This window comes from Hylobates moloch, unplaced genomic scaffold (assembly GCF_009828535.3).
Source record: "Hylobates moloch isolate HMO894 unplaced genomic scaffold, HMol_V3 SCAFFOLD_8, whole genome shotgun sequence".
NCBI classification, from domain to species: Eukaryota; Metazoa; Chordata; class Mammalia; order Primates; family Hylobatidae; genus Hylobates; species Hylobates moloch.
The window spans coordinates 40,512,483-40,532,949 of record NW_026652283.1 but is presented as its reverse complement, the minus strand read 5'-3'; the positions used below and the strand labels follow the sequence as shown (position 1 = coordinate 40,532,949).

General features: G+C 43.0%; 1 pseudogene; it reads right to left on the bottom strand.

The window, feature by feature from the left end:
- Positions 1-11,372: 11,372 nt before the first annotated feature.
- LOC116472268 (endoplasmic reticulum chaperone BiP-like) lies at positions 11,373-13,327 on the bottom strand (annotated as a pseudogene).
- Positions 13,328-20,467: the final 7,140 nt, after the last annotated feature.

Sequence of the window (20,467 nt, the reverse complement as noted above, 5' to 3'; positions counted from 1 at the left end):
TCAACACCAAAACCTTCAAGCCCTTGAGATAAGAGAGCCCAAAGCCCTGGCCTTCCTCTCCCTTCTTCTCTTTTGACTTCAAGGATACTCTTAGCGTTGTTTTTTAGCTGATAGAGTTCTTTGCTGTGAAATGAGCTGAGCAACAAGGAGATGGCATTAAATTTCCATTCATCTATCCACCCACCCATCCACCCATCACTTTGAGCAGAAGCAAAGGGCTTTTAAGGACAGTGTTTCTTTGACAACTGCCCACTTCTGAGAATGGGCTACCACAGCCCTATTTCCCCACTAGGCTGTCTATTGTCTGAAAAAAGACAATGTCCCAAACCAACATACTATAATGTTAAAAACCTGGGCTCTGTGCTGGGCGCGGTGGCTCACGCCTGTAATCCCAGCACTTTGGGAGGCCAAGGCGGGTGGATCACGAGGTCAGGAGATCAAGACCATCTTGGCCAACATGGTGAAACCCTGTCTCTACTAAAATACAAAGAATGCGCCGGGCATGGTGGTGCATACCTGTAGTCCCAGCTACTTGGGAGGCTGAGGCAGGGGAATCGCTTGAACCCTGAGGTGGAGGTTGCAGTGAGCCTGAGCCAAGATCATGCCATTGCATTCCAGCCTGGTGACAGAGCAAGACTCCGTCTCAAAAAAACAAACACACACACACAAAAAAACAAAAAACAACAAAACCAAAAAACCTGGGCTGTGGAGTCAGACTCCGTGGGTTCAATGTCCTGGCTTCATCACTTACCAGCTGTGTCAATTTGGTCACACAAATCTGAGTTTTGTTAAGGTGTTTACCTTATCTGTAAAACGAGGCTGTTAACAGCACCTACCTCAAAGGCTGGTAAGGATTAAAATGAGTTAATACACGTAAGCTTTTAGAGCTCATACTTAGGAAGGGCTCCACAAATGTTTGCTATCGTAAATACCCATGGACCCAAGTGGACATCTGACACCAGCTGGGTCAATTCGATTCTCTCTCTTCTCCCTGAAATTTGGAATCAAGACTGGAGTGAGACTGGGTCACTCAAAACTGCAGACTTGAATAGATCTTGTAGGGAGGCTGTTGCAGGCTCCAAGATGTTGTTCTGCAGAGGAGAAAGAAAAACGAATGTCTAGATGGGAGATAGGAGGTGGGCAGGGGTATGAGGAAGGGAGAGAGGGGATAGGGAGGCAAAGAGAGAGAAGGAGGAAGAGGAGAAGGGGGAGAGGAAAGAGGAGAGGAGAGAGGCTTAAGGATGCTTAAGTGCTTGGGTTCCTGATCTTGGTCCTGCCCATAGTGGTCAGGGCTCACCTGCATCCAGGTAAATCCCTGTTTGCTTAATTGCTTTTTGCTTCGTGTACTTTGGAGTGGATTTCTAAACAGGAGTGAAGGAAACAAAGGTAAGGTAAGCAGATCATATGCCTGCCCTCAAGGAATTTGCCATCTAGCAGGTAAGTATGGGAGATAAGACAAGGTTGCAGCTGACCAGGAAATGAGTGTGGACGGGGCTGTGAGAGAATGAAGGACCAGAGCAATCCAGGGGAGGAAGTCATCTGTTAGGGCTGGATGGCAGAGGGCTTGTCAGAGGCGGGAATTGTGGCATTAGGTCTTGAAGGATGAATTTTGTCTGAACTCCCCTCATGGAGCTAAGCCATGCCTATGGCTTCCAGCCACAACACTCTATTGGGGCTTTGGATGGGAAACATCTAGACCCTGAGAAAGATTCTCAAAGTAAGATTTCCTGCCGAGGCACAGCACCCCCTGCCCCGCGTTGTGTCAGGGATTTTCAATCTGACAAGGCACTGATTAGCATTCTGGATTCTGGATGGAGATGGTCTTATTTTTATTAGCATCCTTTTTTTTTTTTTAAATCTCAAAGAGTGTTAAGAGTACGCTCTAAGACGGAAACTTTATAATTTAAACAGTCTCTCCACCTACCCTGACATGTTGAGTATTAAGTTCAATGAGAAGGCCTGGGGAGCCAGCAGAGAGTTCCGTGAAGCAAGCTCATCCTGCAGTCAGATCAGCCACCCAGTGTGGCCAGACTTACAGTTCATGAACCCAGTGGGACAGGTTGCTGTTTCCCATATCCATTCTGAGTGAAACTTCCCACTTCCGGACGTTTGCCTGTGCTGTTCCCGCTACCTGGAATACCCCACCCTGTCCTCCTCCCCATATGTCTACCACCAGAACACAACCCGTTCTTCAATGCCCATGGTCAATGGGCCTTCTCCATAATGTGCATTTTCCATAATTGTTTTTTTGCTCCCTTGATTCCCAGATGTGGTTTGGCTCTGCCCTGAGCTCCCTCAGTTTGGACCTCTTGGGCAGCATTACCTCATTCTGAGTTTTTTTTTTTTTTTTTTTGAGAAGGAGTCTCCCTTTGTAGCCCAGGCTGGAGTGCAGTGGCGCAATCTTGGCTCGCTGCAAGCTCTGCCTCCTCGGTTCACGCCATTGTCCCGCCTCAGCCTCCCGAGTAGCTGGGACTACAGGCGCCTGCCATCATGCCCGGCTAATTTTTTGTATTTTAAGTAGAGGCAGGGTTTCACTGTGTTAGCCAGGATGGTCTCCATCTCCTGACGTCGTGATCCGCCCGCCTCAGCCTCCCAAAGTGCTGGGATTACAGGCGTGAGCCACCGCGCCGGGCCTCATTCTGAGTTTTATTGCAACACTAAGCAGTTGTTTTATTCTTCCTTATTTATCCCCTCCCAGACTGGGACATCTTCAAGGACAAGACCCATGGTTTATTCTTTCTTGCATCCCCAGAACCTCCATAAATGTTTATTGACTGTGTAATAACACTTCTTAATACTTTGAAGTTATTGATAAACTACAATCAGAAACATGTGGTGCTAATCATTTGCCAGGAATTGGACTAAGATAAATCATTTCATGGAATTCTAATGCCAGTCCTGTAGGTAGGTGGTATTATCACCACTTTACAGATGAGAAGACTAGATGGGGCTAGAGAGAATTAAGTAAGGCACCATAGCTCATGGAATAGCAAAATTTTATATTCAACTCCAGCCTAAATCCAAAGCTTTTAACTCTTAAAAATGATGATACTGACTCCCTTCTCTAAGAACCCACAAAAAAGCAAATTAGAACAACAAAGAAGTCTTTTTAAAATTAGCCTATGAAATGAGGATAAGAAGAGATCATCAATGTTGACAATGTTGCGTTGAACCAGATACTCTCCTATGCTTGCGGCATTGATGCTGAGTCAAAAAACCCAGTCACTCCCTTTGACCCAAATATTGCATATATGTTGAAAATTTACCTTAAGGAAATAATCCCAAATGTTAGGGAAGAAAACAGTAAATACAAAGATGTTCATTGCAACATTACTTATGATAGTGAAATACTCATTAATAGAATACCTAAGTAAATTATGGCCAAAATCCATGGAATATTAGGCAGGATTAAAATGATAGCTATTTAGGTTGTGTACGATGCTAAAAAATGTTTAGGATATAATATTAGGCCACAAAAAATTGGATATAAAATTGTGAGTGCACCATGGTTACAATGAGGTGAAAGCTAGAGCTTCGGGGAGAAGAAACACAGCAAGAATGCTAATAGCAATTGTGTCAGGATGAATGAATTATGGCTTGTTTTTCTTTTTCCCCTATTTTTCAATTTTTCTGTAACATAGTTATATATTTTTATTATGAAAATGATGTATTTTTTTTAAAAAAAGCTGATGAATAATTCTATAGCTGAACTTTATTAGCAGCCAAAGGCGACCTTGTCTAAAGAAGATGTCCTCCAGGCCTTAGATCAATGCCGGGTGGGGGCAGGGCAGCATATGGCTCACACCCTGGGGTTGTGGAGATGGTGGACACCTGCATATTGGTCCTGTTACCCTGGAGAACTGCCAACATGGGGCTGACCTAGGGCCCTGAAGATGCTGCCCACCAGGGGGCTAACCTAGCTTTCAGGGTAACACAAGCACTCAGACCTCCTTTTTCCGTTGGAGGCGTCCCTGCTCCACGCATTGCTGTGTCTCCCACGCTTGGATCGTTGTAGCCAAGAGCTGAGGAGGAAGTTCAGAAGCTCAGGGATGCAAAAAGCTGGATAAAGCATCTTCAGGTAGTAAAACCCCCTCTTTTGGATTACAAACAAAAACAACAGGTGAGAGATGACACTAAGGATGTGATGGATGGTTTGGAACATTTTTTTATCTGCCCAGTTAGTTGATGCTTGCTCTGTGGGTTTTGACCACCTTCCAAGTTAGTTTGGGCTGTGTTGTTTCTGGCTTTCAGCTGTTCTCAGTTCTTCCTCAGCGTGCAAGCTCGTTGAATAGTTAAGAACAAGGTGAAGGAAATGGGTTTGTGAAAACTGCCTCTGATTGCCATCAGGTGTGAGGTTGTTGACCTTTCCTCACTGAGTGGGGCTGGGGCCTATGCTCCTCTCTGGTTTGAATCCTGTTATAGCTACTTACTAATTGTGGCTAAATTATTTGGGCAGATACTTTCATGTTTTTTGAGCCTCAGTTTCCTTATCTGTAAAATGGATGAGAAGGATAGTTCCTGCTTCAGAGGTTTGTGGTGAAGTTAAATGAATTGAGGTGTATCAAACACATAGTGCAGAGTTGGCTTGAGTGTGCTTCTTAGTGCTTGATAAATGCCAGCCCTTGTTATTATTGTTTAATGATCATTCCTTCCCTTGGGTTCCCAGCTGAGACAGATGGCCTTTTCCTTTACTAAAAACTTTACCGACTGTAATCCTAGCACTTTGGGAGGCTGAGGTGGGTGGATCACCTGAGGTCAGGAGTTTGAGACCAGCCTGGCCAACATGGTGAAACCCTGTCTCTACTAAAAATACAAAAATTAGCCAGGCATGGTGGCGCATGCCTGTAGTCCCAGCTACTCAGGAGGCTGAGGCAGGAGAATCACTTGAATCCAGGAGGTGGAAGTTGCAATGAGCTGAGATTAAAAAAAAAAAAAACTTTACTAAGGGAGAAAGAAAAGGAAATGGTAGCAGAAGATACAAAATGATCCAAAGACTTCCTATGCCCTTTATATTTCTGAGCCTCAGACCTTATCCCTGAAGAAATTCTCTTTCCCCAAATCACTAGGTTTTCCCAGAACTTTGGTCTGGCTTCTGTTGATACCCTCCTGGACTGTCTTCATATTAAAGATACTTTCTTATTTCCCACCCAGAATAGTTGATCCCTGGCATTGCCCCCTTCCTGCCAAGGTCTCAAGACCAAAATTTATTACACACAAGTCACTCTAAGTGCAATACATACCATTTCTACTTGAATTCTCACAGTCTTTGAGGTAGTAGTATTATTTTTATTTCAAAGAAAGGGAGGCTCAGAGTAGATAAATAACCTTCCCAAAGTTACATTGCTAGTAAGAGGTAGAGCAAAGATTCTTATCTAGGCCCAGATGATCACGATCCCATGTTCTTAACCACCGCAGCTGTGAGATGTTAACATTAATACCTACTGCCCAGGAGGTTGTAGTAGGGATTATTAATGAATATGAAAAAGTACATTGTAACTTCTATATGTGCTAGGCAAATACAATGGTGTAATAATGTATAACAACAGAAACAAGATGTACAACTTGTGGTTATAAGCTTGTGTTCAAATCTACTCTGTCACTTATTAACCCTTAATCATTGAGTGACCTTTGGTAAAACACTGAATGTTTCCAAGACTCAGTTTATTTTTTTCTCTATATAACAGGATGGGGTTATGATGACAGCTAAATTTGGTAAAGCCCTTAAAACAATGTCTGGCACATAATCGACAATAAGTAAACTCTAGAATGTGAACTCCATACTGGCAGAGAGTACTGGCTGCTTTGTTCATTATTTGTGACCAGCACCTGGCACGTACTATGTGCTCAGTCAATCTCTGCTGCATGAATGCATGGTGAGGGTCCTAGTTTTTGTAGCCATGATGTCTCCAGTGCAGCCATTCTTTCCAGGGACATCAGCTGTGTTGGATTTTTATGGACGACAAGCCTGGCTCTGTCAGTGGCAAATAATTTGATGAATGGATCTGGACAGCTCCTAGATACCATGACTTGAGTGGCCTGATCCAGAAGCAAGACCTAAGAACAGTCATAATGGCACCCCTTGAGTTGCTTCTACCTGAGATTTCATCATTTCTCCTGTGAGGAAAGTCCGTCCAGGAAGTTCTCTCTTGGCCTAATTGGAGTTGCTTGTCAAAATTTATTGGCTAGAGTCAAAGGGAAGACCCTTATTAAATTAGGATTCTACAGGGCTGGAGAGACCACTGGGGCTTGGACCATCCTGTGGCCCTACATGGGGCCTCCTACCCCACCCCTTCCTAATAACAGGCCAGGAGTAGTTAGAATTCAATTACGCCCTGGAGAAGAGAGTCTTCCAGGCAGAGCTGGGGCAGGCCCATGTCTGGGCTGAACAGAACAACCGATTTAAGCTAAATCAACGCCTACTTAAGTGAGCCGTAATAAGCATTCTGGGGGCAACGCCAGCCTGGGGGCATCATTTATCACTGGGTAATAGAAAACCGTAATGAATAATAACTTGGGCCCAGCAGCCGGAGCGTGCATACATTATGGGGTTCGAGCTGCCGCTGTCCACTGAGCTGGGAGGGTGGGTCTGAAGCTAGGGTGGTGGAGTTTGCATATTGAATTCTGCTGCTGTGCAGGAAGGCCTTTGTTGTACAGAAAAGCCATTAATCTCATACCTGCTTGCCAGTCTGCAGTTGGTGTGGTGAACACACGGCCTATTTTCTTGTATTGCACCAAGAGGGAACAAGATACCCCCAGGAGAAAACCCGCTCTAGAGAGATGGTTTTGGCCTCTGCCTTGGTCAATGTATGAGAACATAGACCTCAAGTCAGCTCCCCTCTGAGGCCTGATCCCAGGATGTGTTCATTTTCTCACCAGGCCTTGCCAAGCAGCACAGTTTGAGTACCAGCAGTGCCCAGAGTTCTGTGCTGGCTAATGGTGGGGTCTGGGGATAGCATAGGGTGGGCCTGTGAAGTTCCCGTCGTGGCACTATTGCATTTGATATCCACTTCTGGTTTTGAAATGGGTGTTACATTTGTGCCCTGTTTTACATATCAGAAAACTGAGAATCAGTGGGGTTAAATGGCTTGCACACACAAATAGGAAGAGGGGGTCCTGGATTCAAATTCCAGGCTTCTGATATAAATTCTGAACCTTTACCTTTTATCACCTTCCCTCCCAGACAAAAAGACTTGAACATGTCTTCATCTGTTCTCTTGATTCCATTCCCTTCGGGCTCTGGATCCTAGAGAGTTAGTTATCGCCCCGGCGTATGGTGGGCCAGCAGGCTACTCCCTCCTTTGGAAAGCTCTCCTTGTGTCTTCCATGATATGCCTTCTGCCATTCACCTTGGCCTCCTTAATGGGATAATCATTACTTCTCACTACTGTTGTGAGGATAATTTGTTAACCTGTGCTAATCCAAGATTCTTCTAGTCCCATCAGCTTAGGCATAAGGGAAAGCTGCAGGAATAATAATAATAATAATAATAAAACAGTGTCTTCCTGCCTCGGACTCCACTGTAGGCTTATTCTCAATCCTTCCTCTTGTGATCTTTGAGGATTGCTGGGGTGCTTATCTTGCTGGCACCTTCTATTGCTTCTAGGCAGCCTCCATGACTCCTTCTGTGTAGCTCCTGGACCCACTGGGTGGCTCCCAGTTTAGTGTTGGCCTTTTCTCCACTTCCGACACTGGTTTCTTGGTGCTGGGTCTCTGGAGGTTGTCCTTAGTTCCTCTTGACTGGGGGTGACTTCTCTTTTGTTCCCCCAAGGTCCTCAGTGAAATGGGGGAGGGTGGGGTAGGTTGCCATTTTTCACATTCACTTGTTAATCCAACAAAACTTGTGTACCTTCTAGTGGCTGGACATTCAAAGGGGATTTAGACCATGTCCTTCTACATCAGAATGATGTTTTCCTCAAGGCTGAACCCCTCCTTGCTCACCCCCATATTTCAGTTTCGGAGCTGCATAGTCTTGTTTCTTTGTTTCCTGAGGAATCTGCTGCTAATGCTTGTTTTACTCGACTGGCTCTTGACCATACACTTAGCTCCTTAGGCTCCATAATGAGTTCCTGGAAGCCTGAAGCCAAGCATGAGTGCCATGAGCTATGCTGAGTATAGTTCTCCGTCTCCTCTGCCCCCAGCCACTGTCCTCAGACTGAAATGGGGCCGGGGCCTGAGTTTTCATTGATCAAGGCTGAATTGATTTAGACTGGCATCTTAAGACTGAACAATTCACCTGAGGAAAATACCTCTGCAGCATTCCTCATAAACCACTGTAAATAAAGTCAACTCACTTTAATCAGCCATAAATTGATAAAACCAAACACCACAGAAAAGAAAACAAAGAGAAGTGTCCTAATTCTTATTTGAGTTGTAATAGCTTTGTTCTGACCTAGTCTCTCCTAGTTTATTCTCGACTATTTCAGATTTGTAACCTTTTGACTCTGTAATCCCTTTGCTATCCATTTAACAAACCCTATGAGGACAAAGCCTTTTTTTATAATGAAATCATCAATGTGATGTTGGCCATGGAGATGGGTCACACAGCTTTCCTTTCATTATTATTATTATTTTTAGAGACAAGGTCTCACTCTGTTGCCCAGGCTGGAGTGCAGGGGCACTAACAAGATTCACTGCAGGCTTAGGTGATCCTCCCACCTCAGCCTCCTGAGTAGCTGGGACTACAGGCACACACCACCATGCCTGGTTAATTTTTGTATTTTTTGTAAAGATGGGGTTTTGCCATGTTGCCCAGTTTGGTCTTGAACTTCTGAGCTTGGGCAATCCACCTGCTTTGGCCTCTCCAAGTGCTGGGATTATAGGCGTGAGCCTCTGCACCTGGCTCAGCTTTCCCTTCAAAAGGACCAGGGAGTGGCTGACAGCCTCCAGGTGCTGTACTTTCGGATCTCTGTGATGTTCAGCTGAGGCTCGTTCTCCCTAGGCTGTTCCTGGCCAACCACCAAGCACTGTGGGGGTAATGGAACTGGACCGCTTTCTGCTTGATGCAGGACTCCTCTAATGGGCAATCAGTGCTCTGGGGCTCCTCAGAGCCTCACTGCAGTTCGAGGCTCTTCCTGTCCAATCCTCTTTCCTTCCCCCTCCCCTTTCACAGCTCTCAGGTTGGTATTGCAGATCGACGATTCCCCCTGCCCTTTAACTCTCACAAACATTTCCTGCAATACATACCTTGCGCTTCTAATTCTGTTCTGGCATCTGCTTCTAGGAGGGCCTAACCTGACACACATGCTCAGAGAGAAGCAAACAACAATATATTCATACATCATATATACATTTAAGATGGCTTCAAGGAACCAGGATAGGGACTCTGTGAAGGATGGTGTGCTAAGCAGTACCTTGGTATTCTTTGTAGTGTCTAGCATGGGCCCAGCTTTTGGCTGGGGCTCAGTAAGTAAGGGACACCAGGACTCCTCTAGCCTGACTGCACACAGTGTGAGTCTGTTGTGTCCAGGGGCAGAATTGAGAAGCCAAAAGGTGTTGCTTTGGGCTCCCTTGTTCAGCTTCCTTTCCTGTGTTGTTATCACCAAGGACTGTGCCAATCATTGATGTGAAAGTGGTTGCCTGCATGCTGTTTAGGGACCACTGGACCTCAAGAGGGATCCTCAAGAATAATCTGCCAGTCTCAGTTTTAGCTTCCTGACCCCTGTGGCCTGAGAACCTGCTGATCTTCATACCCTGAGAATATGCTATCCCATGTCCTACACCCCCGTCATCAAATTTTAGGAAAGTCTATGGTTCTAATTTGGAGGTAGGCACTGATCAATATCTGCCACAACCTTAGAGTAGGCTGTGACCTGAATGACGGTTGTGGTAGACAGGAGCTGAGTGAAGTGGCCAACTGGCTGAAATTGGTAAGCAGGGGTATGTGGCCTGAGAGGTTGTGAAGGAACCACAGGAATGTCCAGGTGGCAGAGAGGTCCTGAGTCTGGAAGGTAGGAACACTGGAGCTCCATGTTGCTGAATTCAAATAACCTCTCTGTCCTCATGTAACTCCTGTCAGCAGAATTCCACACAGCTAGCAAGTCCCTTGCTTGTTAAAGATGTTTGTATCTAATGTTCATGAGAGGGATTGGTCAGTGGGGTTTTTTTCCTTTTAATTTACTTATCTGGTTTTGGTATCAAGGTAATGCTAATTTCATAAAATGAGTTGGGAAATGTTCCTTCTATTTTCTGGAAGAGTTTGTGCAGAATAGTTATTATCTCTTCATTTAATGTTCATTAGAATTTAGCAGTGAAGCCATTTGGGACTGGAGTTTCCTTTGTGGAAGGTTTTTAGTTATGAGTTCGTTTCTTTAATAGATACAGGACTATTCAGGTTATCTGTTTCTTCTTGAGTGAGCTTTGGTAGCTTGTGTGTTTCAAGAAATTTGTCCATTTTATCTAGCTTATATAACTTATTAGCATAAAATTATTCATACCATATCACTCCCTTGCTGTCCTTTTAGAATCTGCAGGATCTATAGTGATGTACCCACTTTAATTCTTGGTATTGGTAATTGGTATTTTATCTTTTGTTTCTTTCTGTTTGACTAAAGGTTTATCAATTTTATGGATCTTTTGAAAGAGTCAGCTTTTGGTTTCATTGATTTACTCCACTATTTTTGTTTTCTATTTTATTGATTTATGTTCTTATTTACCTATTCTGCTTATTTTGGGTTTAACTTGTTCTTCCTTTTTAAATTACTTTAGGTGAACACTAGAGAATTGATTTGAGAATTTTATGATTTTCTAATATAAACATTTAATGCTGTAAATCTAAGCATTGATTTAGCTACACTTCACACATTTTGATGTGTTGTGGTTTAGTTTTCATTTGGTTCAAAATATTTATAATTTCTGTCATGGTTTTTTTAGATCTATATGTTATTTAGAAGTGTGTTGTTGTTTAATTTTCTTTTCTTTTTTTTTTTTTGTAAATAACAAACATTTATTGGTGTCACTTATGGTAAAATTCATTCCAAATGTCCCAATCATTTTTTTTTTTTTTTTTTTTTTTGGTCTCGATCTCCTGACCTCATGATCCGCCCGCCTCGGCCTCCCAAAGTGCTGGGATTACAAGCGTGAGCCACCGCGCCCGGCCCCAATTGTTAAATAGAACATTTTGAAGGTGAACACACACCCTAACCCAGGTTTTTTACCCACTTTTTAAGATGGCCAATTCTTCTCCTGACCTACCCAAAGACATGTGAGCAACTGCTAATGAAAAGCAGTAAACAGCCGCTTGGGCTATAGCATTTTCACCTTCACTCTGAGGTGAAGATTCCAATTACATTTGAGACTTCAGTTCTCTCTATTTTTTCCTAACAAAAGTTCCTGAGTCCAGTATTTACAATATTACAGCACTAACAGATCAGTGTCTACAACTCATCTTTTTCTGCTGTATCCTCTTCCCCAGTTGGGGGAGGGCCTGCACTTCCATGGAGTTTGCTGATAATTGGTTGAACAATTTCTTCCAGTTCCTTCTTCTTAGCTTTGAAGTCTTCAGTGTCAGTATCTTGGTGGCTTCCCAGCCATTCAGTCTTTTCTTCTACAGCTTTTTCCATGTCTCCTTATCTTCAGAGGAAAGTTTACCTCCCAGCTTTTCTTTATCTCCAATCTGATTCTTTAGAGAACAGGCATAGCTTTCCAACTCATTTCTAGTATCAATGCACTCCTTGAGCTTTTTGTCTTCCTCAGCAAACTTCTCAGCATCATTAACCATCCTTTTGATTTCTTCAGGTGTCAGGCGATTCTGGTCATTGATAATTGTGATCTTATTTTTGTTCCTTGTACCCTTGTCTTCGGCTGTCACTCAAAGAATACCATTCACATCCATCTCAAAGGTGACTTCAATCCGTGGGACCCCACGAGGAGCAGGAGGAATTCTAGTCAGATCAAATGTACCCAGAAGATGATTGTCTTTTGTCAGGGGTTGTTCACCTTCATAGATCTTGATTGTAACAGTTGGTTGATTATCAGAAGCTGTAGAAAAGATCTGAGACTTCTTGGTTGGCACCACTGTGTTCCTTGGAATCAGTTTGGTCATGACACCTCCCACAGTTTCAATACCAAGTGTAAGGGGACATATATCAAGCAGTACCAGGTCACCTGTATCTTGATCACCAGAGAGCACACCAGCCTGGACAGCAGCACCATATGCTACAGCTTCATATGGGCTTATGCCATGGGATGGTTCCTTGCCATTGAAGAACTCTTTAACCAGTTGCTGAATCTTTGGAATTTGAGTAAAGCCACCAACAAGAACAGTTTCATCAATGTCAGACTTCTTCAAATCAGGGTCTTCCAACACTTTCTGGATAGGCTTCATAGTAGACCGGAACAGATCCAGTTGAGCTCTTCAAATTTGGCCCGAGTCAGGGTCTCAGAAAAGTCTTCTCCTTCATAGAAGGACTCAATTTCAATTATTGCTTGCTTGATGTTGAGAAGACAGGACCCGTTTGGCCTTTTCTACCTTGTGCCGGAGTTTCTGCACTGTTCTATTGTCTTTCCTGACGTCTTTGCCAGTCTTCTTTTTGTACAGTTTGATGAAGTGTTCCATGACACGCTGGTCAAAGTCTTCTCCACCCAGATGAGTATCTCCATTAGTGGCCACAACTTTGAAGACACCATTGTCAATGGTGAGAAGAGACACATAGAAGGTTTCACCACCCAGGTCAAACACCAGGATGTTCTTCTCCCCCTCCCTCTTATCCAGGCCATAAGCAATAGCAGCTGCTGTAGGCTCATTGATGATCCTCATAACATTTAGGTCAGCAATAGTTCCAGAGTCCTTGGTTGCTTGGCATTGGGCATCATTGAAATAGGCTGGTATAGTAACAACTGCATGGGTAACCTTCTTTCCCAAATAAGCCTCAGCGTTTTCTTTCATTTTAGTGAGAACCATTGCGGAAATTTCTTCAGGAGCAAGTGTCTTTGTTTGCCCACCTCCAACATCAATTTGAATGTATGGTTTAGTTTTCTTTTCAACCACCTTGAATGGCAAGAAGTTGATGTCCTGCTGCAGAGACGGGTCGTGCCACCTGCGGCCGATGAGCCTCTTGGCGTCAAAGACCGTGTTCTTGGGGTTGGAGATGAGCTGGTTCTTCGCTGCAACGCTGATCAGACATTTCCCTTCAGGAGTGAAGGCCACATAGGACGGCATGATGCGGTTGCCCTGATCGTTGGTAATGATCTCCACGCAGCTGTTCTTGAACACGCCTACACAGAAGTAGGTGGTCCCCAGATGGATGCCAACCACGGTGCCCACGTCCTCCTCCTTGGCCCGCGCCGCGCTGAGCAGCAGCAGCATCGCGGCCACCAGGGAGAGCTTCATCTTGCCAGCCGGTCGGGCAGCAGCAGGCAGGGCATCCCAGGGAGTCCAGCCACAGGCCGCAGCACAGCACAGGAGCGCAGCGCGGTTACCGACTTGCAGGTGGCAGGGGCCCAGGGTCAGAAGGCGCCACGAACCAGGCGAAGGGCAGGTCTGGAAATGCAGGCCACGGCGCTTACCTCTCACACTCACAAAACACCCCAATCGGTCGGTCTGTCTGTGCTGTGTCGGCCGGCATCTGTATTGTTTAATTTTCAAACATTTGAGAGATTTTCAGTTAAAAGATGTGTTTTTGTTATTGACTTCTAGTTTAAATTCACTGTGGTCAGCAAGCATAGTTTGCATGAGTTTAATCATATTAAGTTTGAGACTTATTTTGTACCCAAATATAATCTTGGTGAATGTTTCTTGTGAACTTAAAAAGAATTGTATTCTTCTGTTGTTGAGTGGTGTATTCTATAAGTGTGAGATTTTTCTGAAAATCTACTTCTTATAAATTTTTTGAATTAGTGTTAACATGGTGTATTTTTTACATCCTTACACTTTTAACCTATATGTGTCCTTATATTTAAAGTTGGTTTCTTGTGGATAATGTACAGATGGATCCCATCTGACACTCTTTGCCTTTTGGGCTGTTTAGACTTTTTTTTTTTTTTTTTGAGATGGAGTCTTACTCTGTCACCCAGGCTGGAGTGCAGTGGTGCGATCTTAGGTCACTGCAACCTCCACCTCCTGGGTTCAAGTGATTCTCCTGCCCCAGCCTCCTGAGTAGCTGTGATTACAGGTGCCTGCCACCGCATCCAGCTAATTTTTGTGTATTTAGTAGAGACGGGGTTTCACCACGTTGGCCAGGCTGGTCTCAAACTCCTAACCTCCAGTGGTCCACCTGCCTCAGCCTCCCAAAGTGCTGGGAGACGTGAGCCACCGTGCCTGGCCATGGGACTTTCTATTTAATAAAGTTATTGATATAAATGGGTTTAACTACCATCTTGCTATTTCTTTTTTATTTCCTCATTTGTTCCTTGTTCCTTTTTCCCCTCTTTCCTTGCATTCTTTTGTAATAAATGAGTTAAAAAAATTCATTTTAATTTTCAGTATTGGCTTATTTTCTCTTTGTTGTATTGTGTTGGTGCGAAAGTAATTGCGGTTTTTGCCACACTCTTTTGCACCAACCTAATAGTTTTAAGTGGTGAATCCAAGGTTTATATATATGCATCTTTCTCTCCTCACAGTCAAATGTTTCAAATAATATTATACCACTTTATACAGTGTAAGAACTTTACAACAGTAAACTCTCATTTCCCTCATCCTGTTTTAGTTTGCTATTGTTTTAATATGTTTTACTTGTACACATGCTATAATTTCCATAGTACATTGTTATTACTTTTTATTAAAACACAAATACTCTTCTAACGAGAAAAAGGAAAGCCTTTTATATTTACCCACATATTTACCATTTGTGCTGCTCTTCATTCTTTTGTGTTGATCCAAATTTCCATCTGGTATTATTTCTTTCTGCCTGCAGAACTTCCTGGACCATTGCTTGCAGAACAGCTCTGCAGGCAGTAACTTGTTTCAGTTTTTGGTTGTCTAAACAGTCTTTATTTTACCTTTAGATCTGAAAGATTTTTTTGCTCAGTAAAAAATTCTAGATTGGCCAGGCGCAGTGGCTCATGCCTGTAATCCCAGCACTTTGGGAGGCTGAGGCGGGTGGATCACCTGAGGTCGAGAGTTTGAGACCAGCTTGGCTAACATGGTGAAACCCCGTTTCTAAAAATACAAAAAAATTAGCTGGGTGTGGTGGTGCATGCCTGTAATCCCAGCTACTCGGGAGGTTGAGGCAGGAGAATCGCTTAAAACCGAGAGATGGAGGTTGCAGTGAGCCGAGATCGCGCCATTGCACTCCAGCTTGGGCAACAAGAGGAAAACTCTGTCTCAAGAAAAAAAATAAAAGAAAAATTCTATATGGACAGATTTTTTTTTTTCTTTTTCTTTCAGTACCTTAATGATGTCTTTCTATTTTCTTCTGGCTTGCACACCTTTCTGACATAAAATTTGCTATCAGTTTAATCTTTGCTTTTCTGTGCATAAAATGCCTGCCTGCCTTTAGGATTTTTTGTTTTTAATCATGATTTTCAGCATTTTGGTTATGATGTACCTTGGAATGGTTTGCTTTAGACTACTTCAGCTTGGAGTTCATTATGCTTCTTAGGTTGGTGGTTTTATAGTTTTCACCAAATTTGAAAAACATTTGGTCTTTTTTTTCAAATAGCCTTTCTGCTCCTCCTTTTTTCCCACCTTGGGACTCCAATTACACATATATTAGACTGCTTGATATTGTTCTGAAGGTCACCAATGGATTTTTTTTCCAATCTCTTTTCTTTCAGTGCCTCATTTTGGATAGTTTATGTTGCTATGGTGTTCAGGGTCATTGGTCTTTTTCTTCTGTAGTGTCAAATGTGTCATTTTTCATTTAATATACTGTATTTTTTAATCTCTAGAATTTCCATTTGCTTCTTTGTTCTATCTTCTATTTTCTTCTTATCATGTTCATATTTTTCTCTACCTAACTGGAAAATGCAGTATATTTATAATAGCTGTTTTACTTTCCTTGTCTGCTAGTTTCACCATTTGTGGGTCTGTTTCTATTGATTGATTTTTCTTCTGGTTATGGAGAAAAAATTTTCTTTTTTTTTTTGCATACCTGGTAATTTTTTATTCAATGCTAGATATTGTTGTTTGATCTTCTAATGGGATTCCAAGAAGATCAAACAAAGATACTGTTTGTTGGTTGCTGGTTTTATTTTTACTTAATTAAATAGTGTTGGGTTTTTTTTTTTTTCCTAGTGCTTGGTTACTCGAAATTAATTGGTTACTCGAAATTAATTGGATCTTTTCAACCCTTTTACGTTTGTTATGGTAGGTCCAAAGCAACTTTTAGTCTAGGCATAATTAAGCACCAGTACTAAGGCAATTTCCCTTCTGTGGCTTCTACCCAATGCTCCAGGTATTAGGATGTCTATTCCCAGTTCTGTGTGAGCTCTGGGAATTAGTCAGCCTGTTTTTTGCTTATGGTTCTTTCTTCATCTTTGGGTAGTTTCCTCTTATGCATGTATAGATCAGTACTCAGTCATAGACTTGTGAGGACATTTCTGCAGACCTCTGAAACTCTCCCTCTGTGTAGGTCCCTCCTATCTGGTACTCTGCCTTACAGTAGCTTACTTGGCTTCCTGAACCTTCATCTCTAACCTCTCAACTCAGTCAGACTGCTGGGTTCTGTTTTGGTCCCCATTCTCTTTGCTAAGACCTGAAAATTGCCTCTATGCAGTGAGCTGGTGCCTTGGTTCCCTTCTCTCAGGGGTGGAATTTGTGTGCTGCTTATTGTATGAATAAAAAGCTGTGAAACAATGCTCTGGTATTCTTGTTGCTTATGGTGTGAGGATGTCTGGTCTCTGTTACTCCATCTTGGCTGGAAGCAGAAGTGATCATTCCTTCCTTCTTGGAACACTTTATTTTTCTTTTCTGTTCTCTCACTTTGCTGGCCACTCCATCTCATTTTTAAAATTCTCCTAATAGTCCACTTATAAATATTAGCATTCCCTGTACCTCAGTCTTAGGCCCCCTTCTATTCTCTGTTCATTCTCTCCATTGGTGGATTCATCTAGCCTTTTGCTGGGTATGATTGACTCTTAAATGGATATCTACAGCCCAACCTCCCCCTGAGCTCCAGTCTCACACATCTGACTTTCTCTTTGATGTCTCTGGGATGTCCACTATGCTACCTAACAAGCCCACAGTAAAGCTTCGGAATTACTGTCATCTCTCTCATGTTCCTCCCACAGTCTTTTTTAGCCCAGTAATGTGGTTCATCCAATAACTCATTGTCTTAGTCTGTTTGGGCTGCTGTAATAAAATACCACAGACTGCGTGGCTTATAAACAACAGAAATTTATTTTTCACAGTTTTGGAGGATGGGAAGTCCCTGATCAAGGTATCAGAAGATTTGGTGTCTGCTGAGGGTCTGTTTCCTTCACAGATGGACATCTTCTCATTGTAATCTTACATGGCAGAAGGCGCAAACAAACTCCCTTGGGCCTCTTTAATAATATTAATAAAAGGGCACTAATCTCATTTATGAGGACTCTGCCGTCATAGCCTAATCAACTTCCAAAAGGCCCCGCCTCCTAATACCATCACTTTTGGGGGGTAAAGATGTCAACACAGGAATTTTGGGCACATAAACATTCAGACCATAGCGCTCATCATTTACTCAGAAACTCAAGACAAAATCTTTGGAGTCATCTTTACCATTTTTTTTTCCTTTTTCTCTAACAGCAAGTCCATTCATAAGTCCTGCAGGTTTGGCTTCAAAAATATATTCCAGAGCATCTCATCTCTTACCACCTTCACTGCTACCACTTTAGTCTCTGCCATGATCATTTCTCGCCTGCACTATTACAATAGTCTCCTACACGATTTTTCTGCTTCTACTCTTGTCTGTTTCTACTTTAGCCTATTCTCACAGCAGCCAAAGTGACCTTCTCAAATTTTCAATCACATCATTTTATTTCTTTGCTTAAAACCCTCCAGTGGCTTCTGATCACATTTAAAATGAATATAAATATCTCACCATAATCCATAAGACCAAATATGATTGTTCTCTGCCTCTCTCTGTAACTTAATCCCCTAGTATTCTCACTTCCATCCATCTACTCCTGTGAGACCCAGCTTCTTTCTAAATCCTGAACACAATTATGATTTTTTTTTTTTTCTGCTGAGGACTTTTGCCCATGCTACTCTCTCTGCTTTTTGTGCTCATGAACCTAATCTTTAAAGCAGGGCTTTTCTTTCTTATCACTTAGGTCTCACCTCAAATATTATTTCTTGAGAGAGTTCTTCTCTGACCACCTAATATAAAGAAGCGTCTGACCCATGTTGCTTTCATATCCCATTACTCCCCCCAAGTTTTTTTTAAATAAACCATGTTTGTTAATTGCAAAAATGACCACAATTTTCTATCCTTCCCTTTATTGGTGTCTCTGCAGCATTGATGTGACTTTGTAGCACTTTCCATCAAGAGATGGGGTTGATTTCCCTGTTCCTTGATCTGGGCTGGACTTATGACTTACTTTGGCCAAAAGAATGTTTTAGAAGTAAAGGCATGCCAGCTCTGAGCCTCACAGTCTTTCACACTTACTCTTGGATCCCTGCAACTGCCATGTGAAGGAGCCTGAGCTAGCTTGGTGGAGGATGGGAGAACACGTGGAGGAAAACTGAGATCCTCTAGCCAATAGCCAGCTTTCTCCAGGTACAGACCAATTGCAGATACATGAAGGAGCCCAGACTAGACCAGTAAAACTGTGAAGTCATCTATAGACTCATGAGCAAAAAGAAATTATCATTTTAAGAAATCATAAAATATTAGCATGGTTGGTTATACAGCAAAAGCTAACTGATCAGTAAGAATAAATTTAAGAAATCATAAAACGTTAGCATGGTTGGTTATGCAGCAACAGCGAACTGACCTAGCCTATATCACAATCTGAAATTATTTTATGTATATGCTCATTTCTTTATCATGTCTCCCCCACTAAAATATAAATTCCTCAAGGGTAGGTATCCTTCTCTTTATTGTACTACAGTGGGTATTGCAATGGATCAAAATGACATATGATATTTTGAGAAAGACCAAAATATTGGCATTTTATTGCAAAGGTAAGATATGAACACCAAGGTCTTCTATACTTTGTCCTAACTTCCTCCCGAGAGAAAGCCAGAGGTAAAGAACTGAGGCAATTTTGTTCTTTGAGGAGCAAGATGGTTAAAATAAACTAAAATAAACCACCTACGGACCATGACACTGACGGGGGATCTGGCCCTTTTCTGGGAGGGGAGCAGAGACAATCTAGCCCAGGGGAAAGGAAGGTGGGAAGACTTGGAAACGTCATTCCCTATCCTCTCTCTGCCCCCCAAGTCCTGCTACCCTATCCTCCTCTTGTTCACCATAATTGACCGCTCCTTCTCATTCTAAGGAGACTCCACCAGGGTCCTTGGAGGAACAGCAGAACTCAGACTAGCTTTTGAAGTTTAAATTAGTAATAACACTCAAAAGCAACCCACCAAAGGAAGATGCAATGACCAACAAACCAACTAACCATCCAGGTCTTGGGATATAACAACAGCAGGGGAGAAATATGGACAGATGGGTTTCTAAAGGAGTGCTCCTGGAGCTGATTAGAAATTTTGACCTAGCGTAAAACCTTCTGGGCAGCTTCTAAAATAGAAATAATTCAGATTTCAAGTTTTTTAAAAAATGGAAATAATGGTATTAAATCAACAAAAATATTAATATTTTGATACTTAAAACTGGTATGTGATACTGGAATGCCCAAACACCTACAGCCTCTATTGCAATCACCATCATGTTCCCAGCTCCTAGAACAGCTCCTGGCAGGTTCTCAATCCATGGATGAATACATGAATGAACAAATGCTCCCCAAGATTTGGCTGTGGGAAGAGGCTGGGTGGAGGTCCATCCCCAGGGTAGGCAGCTGTCCTCAAGCTCCCCCATCAACCCATACACACATGTCACGCCCTCCTCCAGACAACAGCTGCTCTAGCAGGCAGGCGCCAAGTCTGACGGGAGCAGGAGGGAGACTGTGGGTGCTCTCTGGGGGACATGCATCCCAGGACTAAGACTGCATGACTGGTGGAGATGATGGTGCAACCCTCCATGGCCTCCTGGTCTGGTAGGGCTGAGATACCAGCAGTGATGGGGCTGGTAGGAAAATAACAGTCACAAGCAACAGTAATGAGTACCTCCTTGGTGCTTTCTGTGTATCAGGCACTGTGTTAAGCCTTTTATATATTATGTTATTTTCATCTTTATAGCAGTCCATTTTGTGGATGAGGACACTGAGGCTGAGTGAAGTTAAATCAATTGCCTGTGGTCACACAACTAGGAAGTGGTAGAGGCCAGGATTTGAACCGAAGTCTTTGTATGCCACACTTCCTAAAGGCTATGCTGGGTGACTGCCTTCCTTGTCTTTCTGTTTTGAGCCACCCCTTGCTTTCATCTGTTCCAGTGGAGGGCCAGACCCCCACTCTGAGCCCCCACCCCATCATCCAGGTCTCCTGAGCCTC